The 19,122-nt window shown below is 42.0% G+C and overlaps 1 pseudogene; it reads right to left on the reverse strand.

The window, feature by feature from the left end:
* Positions 1-10,305: 10,305 nt before the first annotated feature.
* On the reverse strand, positions 10,306-12,318 carry LOC148039250 (indole-3-pyruvate monooxygenase YUCCA1-like; annotated as a pseudogene).
* Between the last annotated feature and the right edge of the window lie 6,804 nt (positions 12,319-19,122).

The following is a 19,122-nucleotide window of genomic DNA, read 5'->3' on the forward strand; positions in this document are numbered from 1 at the left end:
TGGTTTTTTACGACTTGTATATGAGGATGTAGGAGTGGTCCTCCGCCTCTGTAGCCCGGTCCTTCACGATCCAATGATGGAAACAGGAGTTCTTGATCGCCAGAAGTCTGCCTGTATCGGCGGTTCACGACGAGATTGATCGTAGAACCCGATCGTTCCAGGAGCTCTGCCTTCACACGAGATGGGTAGCGATTGGAAGCTCTTGATCTCAGCTTCGCTCTGATACCACTGGTGCGCAGATCAGATGCTGTATGCTTGCGTAGTGAATGTCGAAAGGTCCCCAAGAACAATGAACTCTACTTTTTGCACAAATTACAAGGTAAAAAGCATGAACGACAAGAGCAAGAAACCAATTGGGTGCAATCTTCCCCCATGCCTTGTGTGAGCGCTCCACAAAGCATGTATTTTATGTATTATTCATCTTCATGCTCAAATAATAGCCCGATTTACAAAATAGCAAGCTTTTAGCTTTTGAGTTTGCTTTAACACAAAAATAGGAATAAAGCTAATGGACGGTGCCCAAAGAATCTGGCACGCCCAATACAATGTCCAAATAGAAATAACATAACCCTGCGCCCATGCGCATACAAAATAATAATAAATAATCGATGCCTCAATAAATAGGCATGACAAAATATAGGCGTGGTGCCTATCAAAATATAATCCATAAATCGAATACTCGCTATCCTCCAATGCTTTCCTCCTCCACTGCTGCTATCTCTACACATCAACTGAAGCATTCACAATCGTTAGTAAAATAATACAATTAAACCGACAAAAGTGAATACCTAGTAGTCTTCAGCTACATAAATAAATCAACGGGTTAGAAATAAATCCTAACCTTAATTTATTATGAGTGCACACTCTAAACTCATAAACGTTTATTAATTTAATATGTATTTTGCGGAATCACCCGCTATGGAATCACCCATGTACACACTAAATTAATGAAACGCCCGAAAAGGACAGGCGTCCCCATCAACTTCTCGCACAAAGAATCCACTTTGTGTATAAGCCCCGGTCATCAAAGTTTACAGAATCCACTGTAAAACCTCACGGAATCCACCGTGAAATATGCCTCCTGGCATCATCTCTTGACACAATTAAATCTTATGCTTCTCAAATGTGAGAGTGTTGGTGATGATTTGCTACTCCAGCATGGGCAACGGCTCTCCAACTATTCAATTCAAAGGGGTCAAGTTTCAGACTTAGCAAACCCACATCAAGCTCATCCTAATGAAGAAGGGTCTTTGGCCCATTACCAATGGACAAGAAAAGAAGTCCCAGGATGCAACTCTTGCAGCTACTTGGCAGAAGAATTATAACAAAGCACAAGCCATCATCAAATTGGAGTTGGATGACAACTACGTCCATCATGTGGATGCTTGTGACACGTCCCATGACACTTGGGATGGATTAGATACATTGTAGTCCAAGTCCTTAAAGTATGGTTTACTGCTTGAATTCTTTCGACTTGATATGAAACCTTATACATCCCCAGCATCTCATATGAACTACATGAAAGGTCTCCTAACCCAGCTTATAGGAATAAAACTCAAGATGGATGAAGATGTTTGTATTGGTGTGTTGTTAAAAAGTCTACCTCCTTACTATAATAATGTGTCAACTACATTAATCAACATGTCTAGTCCTAAATTGGTTGACATTTGTCAAGATTGTGGGAGAGAAGGAAGGAGTCTCGCTTGAAGCTTTCTTGCTTGCACAATGGGGGAAGACACACAAGGGTGGAGGCTGAAAACAGTTTTCCTCTTCTTAGTTGTGTAAGCCAAAAGAACTCAAGTACAAAGAAATAGAAGAACCCTATATATGGGTCTCAAACCAAACTCAACTAACTAAGGTGGCATACTAACTGAGCCACGAACTAGAGTAGATAAGGATAGCTATTCATGGGCGGTGTACCAACCGCGTCTGCAACTGACAAGTCGGTGACATAAATACACAACGGTCACCCTGGCGTATCACGAGTGGAGCTCGATATCTCAACACTCCCCCTCGAGCTCAATCCCAATTCCTGCACAGCAAGCAGGTCTCTGAACTTGCGCAGCTTCTCTGCGCCCAATGCCTTCGTGAATATGTCAGCTACCTGATCCTTTGTGCTGACATAAACTAGATCAATAAGACCTAGTAAAACCCTCTCGCGCACATAGTGATAATGCACCTCAATGTGCTTTATTCTAGCATGATAGACTGGGTTATTTGCCAAGTGTATACTACTCATGTTGTCACAATAAATGACAACTGGTCCATCTGTAGACTGATGCATATCATAAAGTAGCTTATGCAACCAAGCTACCTCACATGCAGCCATTGCTACACCCCTGTACTCAGCCTCTGTGCTCGACAAGGCAACTGTAGGCTGTTTCTTGCTGCTCCAAGTGACTGCAGCACTCCCAAAAGAGAACACATATCCACTGGTAGATCGTCTATCAGAAATACTACCAGCCCAATCAGCATCAGTGTATCCATGCAACTGTATCTGAACCCTAGTCTCATAAAATAGTCCATACTGCAATGTGGACTTCACATACCTGAGTATGCGTCTAGCCGCATCCAAATGTGGTTTCCTTGGAGCCTGCATAAACTGACTTACCAATCCAACAACATAGCTCAAATTTGGCCTGGTAATAGTCATATAAATCAAACTTCCTACTATACGTCTGTACATAGTAGGGTCTTTTAGAAGCTCACCTGCATCTGTGCTCAGCTTCACATTGTGCTCAAAAGGAACTGAAATAGGCTTACAGCCTGTCATCCCATATTTGGACAGCATGTCCAATCCATACTGCCTCTACAAGAGCTGTATCCCACTTGGTGATCTAATCACCTCAATGCCCAAGAAATAACGTAGCTCTCCCAAATCCTTCATCTCAAACTTCTACTTCAATAGCATTTTCACATGAAGGATATCTTCATCACTGTCACCTGTCATAATCAAATCATCAACATAAATGACAAGTAGCATAATACCTTTCTCTGTTTTCTCACATAAAGTGAGAAATCTGCCTTGGAAATCTGAAAGCCAATAGTGACAAGATACTGTCCTATCTTGTCATACCATGCTCTAGGTGCTTGCTTCAAGCCATACAAGGCTTTCTTCAACCTGCAAACAAACTCAGGATGAACAGCATGCACATAACCTGGTGGCTGTTCCATATAGACCTCTTCTTGCAAATCACCATGCAAGAAGGCATTCTTTACATCCATCTGATGTAAAGACCATCCCTTTGATGCAGCCATAGCAATAACTACTCTTACGGTTGCCATCCTTGCAACCGGACTGAATGTTTCTTCATAGTCAATGCCATATGTTTGTGCATACCCTTTGACTACTAATCTTGCCTTGTATCTGTTCACAGAACCATCTGCATTGTGCTTCACCTTATAAACCCACTTACAGCCAATTGCATTTTTACCTTTAGGCAAAGGTACCAATTCCCATGTAGCATTTGCTTCCAAGGCATCCATTTCTTCATCCATGGCTTTCTCCCATTTTTCTTTTCCCATGGCTTCCTCAAAAGAAGTGGGTTCTGGTTCCTGTATCACTTTAACCATATATGCATAGTGAATGGCTGTAAATCCATCATATTTCAGCCTATCCACAGGATACCTAGCTCTCGTAGACCTGCGCAAAGTAGGTTCACTCCCAGGTGCTCTCAAAACATCTCTGGTCTTCCTTACTCCAGGTGCAACAATAGAAGGAATGCCCAACTCATCATCAATGCTCTGTTCTGAGCCACTGGATTCACCATCCACATAAGAGTGACCTGCATTCACATCAAACATGGGCTGATCAACCTTCTCTTTTCCTTTTCGTGATACTTGCATACCACTATCTACATTGCTTTGAGAAGATTCTCCTGATCTCAATCTGCCTGTCCATGGCGAAGAATGTGAACCACTGCTAGAGGATGCTCCAGGTCCACTAATATTTTGTGACTGCTGCTGTGAATTTTGTGCAGCATTACCATTTTGTGCATCTACATCATCAATCACATTTACTGGTTTATACCAGCTACTCATCTCATCAAAAACAACATCTCTGCTCACTGTAAACTTATGAGTAGAAGGGTTATAGCATCTATACCCTTTTTGCTGTAGAGAGTAACCAATAAAGATGCACTTCTCAGCTTTTGGATCCAACTTGGATCTCAGCTCATCTGGCACATGTACATAGGCAATGCAACAAAAAATTTTCAAATGAGAAATATCTGGTTTCCTATCAGTATACCTCTCCTCTGGAGTCATTCCATGTATTGCTGCAGTGGGAGTCCTGTTCATTATGTAGACTGCTATAGCAACTGCTTCAGCCCAATAAAAATCTGGCAAGTCTTTTTCATTGAGCATGGCACGAGATACCTCTCCAATATGCCTGTTTTTCCTTTCTGCAATTCCATTTTGTTGTGGGGTATAACTGTATGAATATTGCTGCTTTATGCCATGCTCCTGCAAGAACTTTGCAAACTCATTTGAGAGGTACTCTCCCCCTCCATCTGACCTTAGGCATTTTATTTGCAGGCATGTTTCTTTTTCAACCATAGCTTTAAGGGTTTTGAAATGCCCAAAAACTTCACTTTTCTTTTTCATAAAATACACCCAAACTTTTCTGCTATAGTCATCAATAAAAGTGACAAAATAATGACAGCCTCCAAGAGATGCAGCTTAAGTAGTCCACACATCAGAGTGGATTAATTCCAATGGCTTCTCACTCTCTTGAACATGTCTAGGAAATGGTTTCCTTGCCTGTTTTCCAAACTGACAGGCTTCACATACCTTATGCATTTCTGCAACCTTGAATTTCGGCAATCCTGCAACAATATTTTGGGCCTGCATTGATTTAAGTCGTTGTACATTAACATGACCAATGCGTTTATGCCAGATATCAATATCTGCAACTACACCGGTCCCATGTGCAAACATTGCTGCACTCAATTCAGACATGTCTGCATCCAATGTAAACATTCTGCCCTTCTACTTTCCTTTTGCTATCAAGCGACCTTTATTTTTCATATCCTCAACAAAGCATCCATGAGGATTAAATCTGACCTGCAAGCCCTGTTCAACCATTTGACCAACAGAAACCAGATTCTTGGTGATATTCGGGACATGAAATACATCGGACAGGTATTTCTTTTTCCCATCCTGCATAGACAAGGGAAATTTTCCAATCTGCACAATAGGATGTGCAGTATCATCACCAGTCTCCACAAATCCTGGTTTTTCCATTTTCCTTGCATCCTCCATCCATTCTGCATGACCTGTCATGTGGTTTGATGCACCTGAGTCAACATACCATACATCATTTCTTTCTTCTACACTTGTCACAGAATTGTTCATGTGCTGCACCATGAACAAATGCTCATTTCTGTCATCACCCTGTCTGCTAGAAGATGCATAATTCCCTTGTTGCAGTTTTCCATTCATGATGTCATTCTGCTTTTTATAGCAGTCTTTAGCCATATGACCCATTTTACCACAGTAGTAGCATTCAATATTACTGTTTGCATTTTGACCTCTTTGCCATCCACCACGACCTCTTTGGCTCCCCCTGCCTCTAGAGTTACCACGTCCTCCTCCATAGGACTGGTTTTCTTGAGTTTGCTGCATATTCTGATTTCTGCCACGGCCTCCAAATCGGCCTCCTCTACCTCTGCCTCTACCTCTTCTAGCATTTGAGTAGAAGACAGCTTCTTTTGAAGTTCCTCCTGAAGAAGATGCACCACCATTTCTCTGCTCCTCAGAAATTAGAAGAGCAATCAACTCCTCAAAATCAGGAAATCTTTCACGGACGGAAATGGATGTTCGGAACTGTGCATAATTCTTTCCTAGACCATTCAAGGTCACGGAAACTAAATCATCATCTTCCACTGGCGACCCAATGGAAGCAAGTGCATCTGCAATCTTCTTCACCTTCATGTGGTAGTCGTTGATGCTCATACTTTCTCTTTGCACATTATGCAACTCTTGCTTAAGCTGCATTTTCCTGGCTTGCGTATTTGTGCTATACATTTTTGACAAAGTATCCCATGCCTCCTTTGGCGTACTTGCATCCTGAATATGCACAATCATAGAGTCTGAAATACTGATAGACAGCCAATACATAACTTTCCTGGCTCTCTCATGCCATGTTTTGAATGCCTGCATTTGCTGTTGATTGGGAACATCAGGAAGAACTGGTTCTTCATTTCCTGCAACAAATTCCCAATATCCTTTTCCCATAAGGAAATTTGTCATTCTAAACTTCCATGCTTGGAAGTTGTTCTTGTCAAGCTTTTCAGTGACAATCTGTGAAAGAGAATCAGATGCCATTACAGAAGACTGGAAAAAATTCTGTCACTGCAAAAACCACAGCTTCACCGTCACACGGGAAAATCTGCAAAACTGGCGAAAGTGGTATTTGACCACACAGTCACTTCCTAGTGACGATTTTGCATCAACAGGCAACAGGGATGATTCTGTAACTCCCAATGTCTCTGCGCACAAGCATACAATGCAATTTTTACAGTAATTTTTCATCGACCTGTAGAACAGTGGCTGCCCTACATAAAACTGGGCCTTTTCCTGTGTGCGTGCAGAAAACTTCCGCTTCCAAAACAGGCCTCGAAATGGCCTCAAATCAAAAAAACAATGCTTCACCGCGAAGGGCGTCTCAACCTGAGACAATGCACTCCTGCAATTTCCGGCTGTGCTACGTGCAGAGATCTGCTCCCAAAATAGAAAATGAAAGCAACACTGCTCCTCTTACCAGACCACCGCGAGCTTGGCTTGCTTTCTTGAGCTCCTTACCACGAACAAGGCTCTAATACCATGTCAAGATTGTGGGAGAGAAGGAAGGAGTCTCGCTTGAAGCTTTCTTGCTTGCACAATGGGGGAAGACACACAAGGGTGGAGGCTGAAACAGTTTTCCTCTTCTTAGTTGTGTAAGCCAAAAGAACTCAAGTACAAAGAAATAGAAGAACCCTATATATGGGTCTCAAACCAAACTCAACTAACTAAGGTGGCATACTAACTGAGCCACGAACTAGAGTAGATAAGGATAGCTATTCATGGGCGGTGTACCAACAGCGTCTGCAACTGACAAGTTGGTGACATAAATACACAACGGTCACCCTGGCGTATCATGAGTGGAGCTCGATATCTCAACAACATTAAGGCCTCCGTGCTAGAAGAAGAAAAGAAGATAAAATCCAAAGAAAAACTAGGCACCTCTAAAGATGAAAAAATGTTATATGTCGGTAACAGGTACAAGGGCAAGAAAGATCAGCTAGTATGTGACTTCTACAAAAAGATCGGGCACACGACGAAATTATGTCATGCCAAGAAGAGGTCTCAAAAGGCCTATCTAGCTGTTGTTAAAGAAGAAGAAGACCATGGAGCAAAGGAAGAAAAAGAAGACCACCAGGAGAAGGACAAGCCTTATCAGTCTGTCTACTCCTATTCTGATAGACTTTTTTAGCCTTGTATTGCCTAGCCCTAATGCTTCTGATATAAGCTTGTAAATTCCTCATGTAACCTTGTGCTATAGCCTCTATACACTTTGTGAGGCCCGTCTTACAACCTCTGGATGTCCACCATGTCTTTGGTATCTACACTTAGCCTTTTCTACAATAGCCTTTGGTATTTACCATGTTTGTGGTGTGCCCACACTTTACAAGTGGTTACTCACTAAAGACTCTACACACTTTGTTGTGATTGAGGAGGGGTGTTGAGATATTTGCAATCACACCCAGCTCAGTCTCTTTGTATGAAGTAGTGTGGGCTCAGGATGTAGAATCCCATATGCACAGTGGTGGAAAGTACAACCTAGTCTATTCCTATAAAGCATTGTACTTGCTTTATTTTTTAATGATATATCATAATGCTTTCCTATTTCAATTAGTGTCATTGTCAGTCCATTACACAAGATTGTGTTTATAAGCCCAAGCTTCCATCCTGGAACCTAATTCACTTATGTAATAATTGTCTACTCGTTGTCTATGTCAACATGAATCTAACCTTCATCTTCTATCCACCATAGCTTATGCCATGCTCTAAATCCATCATTTCAACAATAGATATTAGCTGGTTATCACCCTACTTACTAGTGGTCTAACTTTGGGTGATGATGATTGGAAATTTGCATTAGATTGAGTGTAATAGTGTGGTAGTTATGTGGGCAAGTCAACTTTCACATGTCCTTGGATTGGTAAACTTAGTTTAACAAAGCTATGTACTAGTTAAGTATTCATTGACTAGATGTAACCTTTCGTACTTGGTCTTTTGTGCAACTATGATGATAGACTACATGTTGGTTTGATTATTAATTATTTGAATATATATTATTATTTACACATATGTGGATGTGGCATGACTACAACAACTGCATGCCAATGGGAGGCATGTGGGGTTCATTTGGTGTAGTGTCTTGCCTTCCTCCAAAGTTGACAAGAGGATCTGCAATAGCATGTCCACACAACTTAGAGATGGTTGAGTTGAACATCCAAGAGGAGCTCATAGGACTCACAACATGCACTCCGGATCTTCATCATACATGTAATATAAAGCCATTCTTAAAATCCATGGTAAGTATTGTAGCCGATGCATAGGAAGATACTCTGATTTTACACAATCGATCAATTAGCACTACCTTGGCAAGGATATGGAGTAGAGCCATGGATGTTGAGAGAAAATTTAGATCAGAATAGGACAAAAGGAAATAATTTTCACAATTCAAGTGGATCTCCCTTAGGTTTTACTATCGAATAGAAAGTGGACTACCTTTAGGTTTTACTATCAAAAGCCTTCTATATTATCTCTTTTCTAGACAAATCTTGAGGTTGTGATCACATGGCTATTCCAACAATGTGATCACATGGCTACTTATGCAAATAATATAGAAGCCACACCTCAAATACCTTGGTTTCCATTATTATTTCTATTCTAGCCAAACTAAGATGTGAATGTACAATCCAACAATGTGATCATATGGCTACTTATGCAAACAAAACAAAAACCACACATTTAATACCTTGTTTTAAAGCAAGATGGATTGTGGATTGAGGCTTGCATTCATGCAAGTAGTTCATGGCCATGTCACCATAGTCAAATATAGATTTAGTGCTGCATTCCAATGAGAACACAAGAATGTAGCCATGTCTTACTACCTAGTGTTCAATAACTCAAGGCAATGCTCATTTGCCTTTGTAAATTAGAATCTTACCGTGCTATATCAATAGCACATCTTACACTTTACTAAGTCCCTTCTTTTTCCAGTAATATTGCAAGCCCACTATGAAATCCAAGGTATAACAAAAGTGGTCATACATCATAAGAGTTCTTGAAATTAGCAGATGAATCAATAATACAATCAACATTCACTTTGATGGTGTGAGGCATCAAAAGCTAATGAAGTATGAATTTTTAATGTAAGAAAATCTACACACTTGTTACTACCACAAGGTCGTGTTACTATTCAATGTAGATAATCTTATTTTTGTGACTTCAAACTTGGCTCCTTCTTCCTTGCATCCATGTTGATTGATGTAGTGTGTATGCATGTTGATTTATTAATCATGTGTGATCAATGATTGGCCATGGTGATGCAGATGTGTTGCCTACATCTTAGCTGGTAGAGCTAGATATGATAAAGCCATAATCATGAGGTGCTTATAGTATGGAGTCTACCACAATGAAACCCCTATATGAGGTACTTATACTAACAAACCGAGATCATAGGCAAGTAACAAACCCAGATCAAAGGCATCACTTATCATAACAAACCCAGATTAGAGACGTTACTTGTGCTGGGCCTTATATCTACAACTCGCCTCAACATGATGAGCATTTGCTGTCATTGATCATGCTGCTAAGAGACAAAGATCAATGGTGCTAGGAGGAACGACACTCTGATAACACAATATGGCATCCATGTTGTGGTTGTTGCGTTGATGGTGCCTCCAACAAGAATTGGTAACCATTTTAACAAAATTAGAATGCAATGCATCATACTCTTTCCTTTTGGAAAGTAGATGGCGATGGAGTCGCTTCATGTGCGCCAAACTTGAAATTAGTGCACCCTATTTTCACTCATTGTTAAACTACCTTAAGCTTGCCCGATGTCCCATGTGCGTGCGATGCTCCTCCAAAAGGCAAGAAAGTAAGCATTGTAACTGTGGTGGTGAAAGTGCGACTTTGACGGACAACATCTACTGCACTGCACTGTGAAAGGGCGTGCGCATTGTGCAGTTTGGTCATCTGTGCGACCTATAAACGAAACTGGTAAGTGGTGAATCCAGTGCGCGAGTTCTTTCTTTATACGACATAATAGGTAAAGAAAGGCATTAAGAAACAAGACAACCTTAGAAATACAACCAGGGAAATCCGAATCCAACGGAAAAACAGAAGCCAAATCAACAAACGTCATCACGAGGTATGGTGGACGTGGGGTAGACCATAGACGGGGGTAGGGAATCGGGATGCCTTCGGAGCGGGCCTTGATCTGCAGGGCGAGGAAGAGGGAGTAGTGACGGCACTGTTGGACGTTGCCGCCCTGGAACCAGAGGCTAGGCTGCTGGGTGGGCTTCCACATGTTGCGCAGCTCCCGCTCCCAGGGGCCCGGGTCCTTGGCGGTGGCCGAACCCAGCCCCCAGCACTTCCCCACCTTGTCCGCCACCTCCGGCGATATCAGCTGCGCGGCCCAGGCGTTCATGGAGCCGTAGCCCGTGGCGAACACCACAAGGTCGGCCAGCAGCTGGCTATCGTCGCTGAGGACGACGGCATCTTCCGTCATCTCCCGGACGCCGACGCCGCTCCGGAGCTCCACGTCTCCTCTCCTTATCAGCTCCGACGCGCCGACGTCGATGTAGTAGCCCGAGCCGCGCCGGAGGTACTTCATGAAGAGGCCGGAGCCGTCCTCGCCGAAGTCAAGCAGGAAGCCGGCGTCCGTGAGGCGGCGGTAGAAGTCGGCATCCAGCTGGCGGACCCGGTCGTACAAGGGGATCTGGAGCGGTGGAAGATCTTGTAGGGCGCAGCGGCGAACAGGAGGTCGGCCTCGGCGGTCGACAAGGGCGAGCCCTCGCTGTAGAGGTTGGAAAAGGAGAGCAGCGTTTCGGAGCGGATCACGTGCGAGGAGCTGCGCTGCACCATGGTCACCCGGGCTGCCCCCTGCTCCCACAGGTCCGCGCAGATGTCATGCGCCGACGTGTTGGACCCCACCACCACGCAGCGCTTACCCGCCCACCCCTCCGCCCCCTTGTACTAGCTCGAGTGGCACTGCGCCCCGCGGAACGCATCAGCGCCGGCCACGGTCGGCACGTGCGGGAAGCCGGACATCCCCGTTGCCAGCACCAGCTCCTTAGGACGAAGCTTTATCACCTCCTCTGATCCGATACCTCTCTTTACCACCACCACCTCCCAGCTTCCTTTCTCCTCGTCGTAGCTCGCAGACCTGCACTCGCACCACGACCAGTACGCCAGCTCCATCACCTCGCTGTACGCCTCCAGCCAATCCCCGATCTTGTCCTTCGGAGAGAAGACCGGCCAATGGTCCGGGAACGGCAGATATGGCAGGTGGTCGTACCACACCGGATCGTGCAGGCACAGCGACTTGTACCGATTCCGCCATGAGTCGCCCGGCCGCGCGTTCTTCTCCACGATGATGGTCGGGACCCCTAGCCTCCGAAGCCTGGCCCCCAGTATAATCCCCGCCTGCCCCCCGCCCACGATCACACAGTAAGGCTGCTTGCTCCTCCCCAGCTCCTCCGTCTCTTCCTTCCTCTCGTCCAGCCATGTCTTCCTCCCTCTCACCGCACCGTGCCGCACACTGTTCTCTCTCCTCTGGCCCGCCATCTCCTCGTGCCCCTTCAGTTCTTCCATGGTGGTGATCAGCAGCGTCCAGCACTTGCCCCCCTTGATCAGCCTCACGTGCCCCTTACACCTGCCCGTGCGAGTTTCGAACTTAATGAAGGCCTCGTCGATGCCCTCCGTCCTGTTTTCTGGGGGCAATTCCTTGTCCACGCTCCATTCCCAGGGCTTGGCCTGGTCCAGGGTAGCCTCCAACATGGCTTTGATCTCACCTCTGGACTCTGCAGTGTACAGATTCCAGGTGAACGCGAGCAAGTCTCTCCAGAAACATTCGCTCTCTTCGAAGAGGTCCAAAGCGGCATCGATATCGCCGCTTTGCAGTGCAGAATCCAAGCCCTCCAGGCTCCAGCCAGACCTTCACCTCCTCCATTGATGCAATATTTCTGCTTTCAGGCCATCATTTTATCGGCCCTGCTCGAGTCATTCACTTTCTATTCTCTCCTGAGTCCTGTCTTTTTGCGCTGCGCTAGGCTACAGAATCTATGAGTGAACCTTGCGCGCCGTCAATCACTTTTGATATCTTTTTTAAATCTCCACGGACCACTTCTCCCCGTCGCAGCCCGCAAACGGCAAAGCACGACTTGGGTGAAGGTATATTCGAAGTGACACGAGGAAAAGTTTAGCATGCAAGACTTTGTATAGGGTAAAGGAGCCAATAGAGGGTCATCTAACCAAGACTTTGTATGGGGTAAGGGGGACAATAGAGGGTCATCTAACAAAGTAACAATCCTTCATTATAATTTGTTTTTTCTAGTGAGTTTAGTAAGCACTAGCTGATCTGGCCAGCCCACTAACCCACTTTGTGTAGTTGGGCAGCATTGTGAAGCTCGGGAGGCTACACTAAGCTCGTGAGCTTACATTTCACTCACTTTGCATTTGATTGTAACGCATTTTTATGAACAAAGAGATTCTCTTTCCTCACAAAAAATAGAGCAAAAAACATGCATATGACACACACGACACACAATAGTGTATTCTTTTTTAGCTACTTGAATGTATAATTTAAATTCTTAGATGTTGAATGCAGATTTATGCAAGTAAAGCAATTCATAACTTCTATATTCTGGTTTTCCTAAAACCTTCAAAGAATGCATTGTGCCTCATTGCCAATTAGGCTTTGTGAAAAATGCATCATTACAATGTTGGCGATAGCTTAGTAGCTTCACATTTTCTTAGGTCAACTCTCCATTGGTGTAGCCAAATGTTTGTACCACATATGCTTTATATTAGTTAAGCAATTAAGCCGTATGATTTTTAAATATGAAACATTCAAACAATGCATCCTTTAATATCACTTGATTCGCCTCTCACTATCAATTAATATTTATATGTGGTAATGCATTATTGTGAGGTCCATGAGTTCATAAACTCCACCCTAGCCTGTCGCTATTATGATGTATCATTAATGAAACTTTATGTGAATAAACATTTATATGTGCAAAACTCCATTAAGTATAGTCATTAATGGGTCCAAAATTACAATAGAAGTAAGTGTTCTTCTATACCTTTAAGTACTATACAAACTACGACCTTGCAATTCAAGAACTTTGTATACTCCATGTTATAGTCCTTAAAACTATAGGATGGAGATTGCATAGAAAAAATTATTTGTCACATTTCATATCGCATTGTTCAAACAAATATATCTCCCAATGTGAAGGAAACAAAGACATCTAAAATACTATCCTAATGCCACTTGATGTTGCCCTCTCTCTCTCTCTCTCTCTCTCTCTCTCTCTCTACAATTAAAGAATCAACCCACAAAGAGAAGAGAAGAATAGTAAAATAATCCTCTTCTCTCTCCACTTTTGCAATTTCATTTTGCCTCTTTTATATTATCTACAAAGATATACTTAGATTAATTCTCTCTTCTAATTCAAGAAGTCTTTTTCAACCAAATTTTATATTAAAAAGGGAGTTAGTTACAGGAGTGTGGTGCTTTGTTTTCAATGCAAAATGATTAGTAGAAACAAGGTAATTGATTTTTTAATCGAGAATAAAGAAAATAAAATTTCAAAAGTTCCTTTTAAGATATTTTGGGGATTTTTTATATTCTAGCTTTTGGTTAAAAAACAAACCAACTAGTAAAATAGAAATGTTCTAAAATACGAAAAGTCTTGGATATCCCTACGCTCTGAGCTATTTTCCTCCATATCTATACTCTCTCATAGCTCTATTGTGACCTCTTCTCTATGTTTATGCAACCTTCATTAACAGAGTGAATTGCTTACACCCTCCTTTCCCTTGGCACCTTTGTGTGCATCTCCACTCTAGCTCCTGTGACAACCAAGTAGGCTCCCCATTTCTATTAATAGTAAATGAATACATGAAAGAATGAGCTACACATTGAGGTAGAGATTGAATACGCCCCATTATTCAAAAGAACCTAGCATACTAGTGTCAACCCTCAGGTTTTGTAGAGTTATAGGCAAGAATTACAAACAAATGGGATTGAAACATGTGGATTTGTGGGTTGATGGGGGAATCTATCCAATTAACTCCTTAAATAATAGACCTCCAACTTTCTCAAGGATCACAAATTTTCTAAAGAATGTGTGCGAGGGTGAAAATTGATTGCTCGGTTACACTAGGCGGCTTAGTGATCAAGCGTTCAAAGTATTTACAACTAGCCAAGCAACCATAAAAAATTGCCATGATGTGATCGTTGCATATCAACTTCATATACAATAGCTCATAGGACAAGTGGTATATAGCTAAATGACATTATAATTCAACAAAACAATCAAATTATTTCAATGTAGGACACTATCAATGACATTAGTATCTCATATGAGGAGACAAAGGCACAATTGGATGACTTGAGAAAGATCAACAGCAAGCTAACACATGAGTGCAAATGAAAGAAGAAGCCAATGATCAATGAGTTAATTGTGAATAGTGGTCAGTGGAAGCGACGTATCAAAGCATGTAAGGTAGCTCAGAAAGAGAACCTAGTTGAGGGTGAGGTTGGATCATGTATTAGTATATTGATGAAGCTAAGTACTTTGGAAAATGCTTTGAGCGATCCTAAGTTTAAGGTTGTGAAGGAAAAGGTGATTGAGTGCACATTAAAAGATGTGTCAAATGAGTTCTCAACTGTGGATGCACAATCCATTTGTGGCAGGGCTGGTATTAGCATAATGACTTACTCAAAGATATTCAAAGGTGTGAAGACTGGGTTTGGTCGTTTGCTTAAGAGAAATAGAATCGTGCCTCTTACTCAACCTTCAAAGCTAATAAAGGGCCGATAACAACTTAATACAAAGTTTTTGGAGTTGATAGAAGATCCCATGCATGTTCAATGCGTGGAAACATTAAAGATTGGGACAAAAAATGCATGAGGTGAAGTTCACTAAACTCAATAATTACTATTTAGATTTGTACAAGGTGTAGTCAGCAATGGTAATATTGTACTACAATATATCTCTTGAGGAATGTAATGATAAATTGTATTTTTTTATAAAATTAGATGAAAATGAGATCGTCAAAGGAGTAAAGCTTGAAAGAGTTAGTGTAACTCTGATGAATAGAGTTTTACAATTCGACAAGAACAACCTAGGGAACTTTAGTGCTCAATCCGAGTGCCATGTGTGGTGGCTCACTGCATTTGAAGTTCCTAAGGAAACATTTGAGGTATTGCAGCTGTGCTTTATGCACACAAGCATTCCAAGCATCATTGATCCTCAGAAACATGGTGAGATGACCTCGGTTGAAGGGTATGGTCAATACTTGGTTGAATGGCATCTTGCATGAGCTTAAAAATTTTAAAATGCATATGTGAAATCTCCAATGGTGCAAATACAAAGAATCATGCCTATATTGCTTGGCAAAGAGGGTGGGAGGAAAGGACGAAAATTAGAACCAGCAAAGGGTGATAAGTGTTGCACCGATGCACAATAGAGAAGATCCCACTTGGAAGCCCATCTTCAGCATTCCATTGGATCGTATTCACATTTTTTCATTGCATGCTTTTGTCAGAATCATGGAGAAACCCGTATATGAATGCATTTGCTTTGCTTATAGGATGCAACTAGAAAAAGAAGCCATTGCAACATGTAGGAATGTGGAGCGAGTGCTATCAGAAATTGGGCTACACAAGCATCAAGTGATGATTGATAAAGATGAGAAGAGATCAGAAAAATCTGGTAACTTGCCAAAAAAGCTTTGCTTTGGAGGAGCAAAGGCTAGGAAGTTTCTCTCAATGCCCATCAATGAGGAATGGGATGTCATGGTTCGTAGGCCGTAGTACTACAATGGGTGAAAAAAGTTACATTTTGCAATGGAGGAAAAACAAGCTTGGCCAACGCTAAGGTTTGGATAAGTCTTAACAAATTGGCTCTCTTACTTCGTAAGATGGTGTTTAACAATGAAGATAAGCAAGAATTTATCAATGCTATGCATAGCTTCTACGAAAACATGGTGGAAGCGTAGGGCAAAAGCTCTATCACACATTACATGGTACATACTAAGTTAATATTTTAAAATGTATGAATTGTATAAACTTTTTAGTATAGTTTTACTCATGTGTGATATGTGTCTCTATAGCATATCCTTGAGGCACATGGGCCATACTTTGCAGAAAAGGGAAGCATCAAAATTTGGTCCACATAAGGGATGGAAAATTCACATTGGATAGCACATGGTGCATACTAAAGAAAAGCTGATCATGGTGGAGGGGTGAATGATAGCAATCCAATGATCCAATTGATATCTTGGTGGTATAGGATTATAGTAGCGGATGAAGCTAAACTCTCGCAAAAGAGAGCAAATGAATGTGTTGATGAATCAGCTACATACATGATGGAATCACTTCATGTCACTAAAAGAGTGCATTATGAAGCCTCAAGTGCCAAAGAAAACCATGCCAAGTGGCTAGAAACAAGGCTTCAACAAGGTAGCAAATGGGTTTAAAGAGAGCTAAGACAATAAGATGAACAATGTGTTTAGTGTGAATGCAATTCACAGTTTAAGAGAGAAAGAGAGTGTGTGCATCTATGTGAATGAGTCTAATAGTTTAGGGTTATATAAAAGAGAGTTTCACTTTCTATCTTATTCATTGAGTTGTCACATCTCTTGTGCAGGAAAGATAGCTAGATCTAAGGTAGTTGCAAATAAGCTTCTGCTCAGAGCCCCATATCGTGCTCAGCCCCTTGGAGCATCTACTAGCTCAGATGCATCCCCTTCTCAGCCTAACCCAACTTCCTCAAGCCGCCTTCACAAGGGTCCTCCTCAGCATCCCCACAAGAAATGCAAGTGGAAGTTAGGTACAATGGCCTTGAGAGAAATTAGGAGGTATCAACGCTCTTTTGATCTCAACATTCCGAAGGCGAGCTTCTCAAGACTTGTTCGCGAGATTGTGCAAGACCTCTACTGCACAAAAAGCTTGAGGTGGTTTTTGGCACAAGGTCAGGATAGACCTGATCGCTTCACAAAAGAATGTCTTCATGCTTTACATTGTGTTGCAGAGGCCTTTTTAGTTGACTTGATGACTGATGCTTAGCATTGTGCAATACATGCGAAACGCATCACTGTAACTCCCAAGGACTTCCAATTTGAAAGAAATCTTCAAGCAGTGAAGGATGCATTCGTTCCAATGGAATGTACATAGTTTGTAATGTTATCTTTTTTGGCATAGTGTTATCCTCATACATTGGACATATGATTATGTCCTAGTGTAAAAATATTGTATGCACCCTTAAAATATGAATTAAATTTTTACTCTTGTCCTTCGCTCTCAACTTTGACTATGCATCTTCGCTGTATTTTCAATTATTACTTACATTTTTTGTTAGCAGTGTCAATTTCAATAGGAAAAACATAAAAAACTTTGTCATTTCTTGTTGCAGACTTTACTTATGATGCCTCTGTATAGTCTATGTGGTGCGAAGTTTCTAAGGGCCAGTAGTTATGATGTTGAATTCTCAATTATCAATGCATCCATAATTTCGACGTAGGATAGTTTTAAAATACTAAACTATATCGGAATGCGACGAAACTTCACATGCACACTCGTTAGGTAGCCAAGAGCCCAAATTATTATTATTTTTTAAAATACTTGTAAATCCCTGGTCTGAAGTCTGGTATCTGGAGCCACTTCAGACCAGGGATTTGTAGGCATTTAAGGACCAAGGATTTATAGGCATTAAAAGAAAATTTTGGGCTCTTGGCCACCTAACGAGTACACATGTAAAGCTTCATTGTATTCCGATAAAAGGTTATGGATTTATGTTCACACGATGGATATTGCATATGAAGCTGCATTAACTTGATATTGGGATTTAAATGGGTTAAAAGTTCATTCTTCTTCTCATTTTTAAAACTTGCTTTCTTTTCTTTCTCCATTCTTACACCCCCAACCTCTGTCTCTTCTCCATCTTGCCCTCCTCGAGCTTGCATGGCACACACCAAGCAAGCATGTCACTATTTTATTCTGAGAACAAAGTGTGTAAACTGAAGAAGGCATTGTATGGGCTGAAACAAGCCCCCAGAGCATGGTACTAGCGGATAGATAGGTTCTTTTTAAACCTACACTTCAAAAGATGTGCCTCAGATGCTAACTTGTATGTTTACAGGGATGGTAAAAAGTCTGTAGTGATTGTCCTATATGTGGACGACCTTCTTATTACAGGTGACTATGAAGATATGATCAACCAAACTCGAAAGGCTTTGAGTTCTGAGTTTGAAATGACAGACTTGGGCTTGTTGCACTATTGTTTGGGGATTGAAGTCTGGCAAGAGTCAGGAAAGATCTTCATCTCTCAGAAGAAGTATGCATGGGAGATCTTGAAGGCATTTGGCATGACCGAGTGCAAGGAGATAGCTACACCTATGGAGGTGAATGCAAAGTTATCAGTCGAGGATACATCAGCACTAGCAGACATTGGGAGGTATAGGAGGTTGGTCGGCAGTCTGATCTACTTGTGTAACACCAGACCAAATATCAGTTTTGCTGTTGGTGTTTTGAGCAGGTTCTCAAACAAACCTCATGAGAGTCATTGGAAGGCTGGGATGCGGGTGCTCAGATACTTGAAGAAAACTCTTGACTATGGTATCACATACAGTTTCAGAACTTCTCTTGTGGGGAACTGTGACTCAGATTGGGCAGGAGACATTGATTCCAGGAAGTCAGTTTCTAGTTATTGTTTCTCTTTGGATTCAGGAATTTTCTCTTGGATTAGTAAGAAGCAACCAACAGTGGCATTGTCTTCTACTGAAGCAGAGTACAAGGTAGCTTGTTTTGCTGCATGTGAGGCCATATGGTTG

The sequence above is a fragment of the Lygodium microphyllum genome, chromosome 3 (genome assembly GCF_053477565.2).
Source record: "Lygodium microphyllum isolate KBCC chromosome 3, Lygodium_microphyllum_v1.1.10, whole genome shotgun sequence".
Classification (NCBI taxonomy): domain Eukaryota; kingdom Viridiplantae; phylum Streptophyta; class Polypodiopsida; order Schizaeales; family Lygodiaceae; genus Lygodium; species Lygodium microphyllum.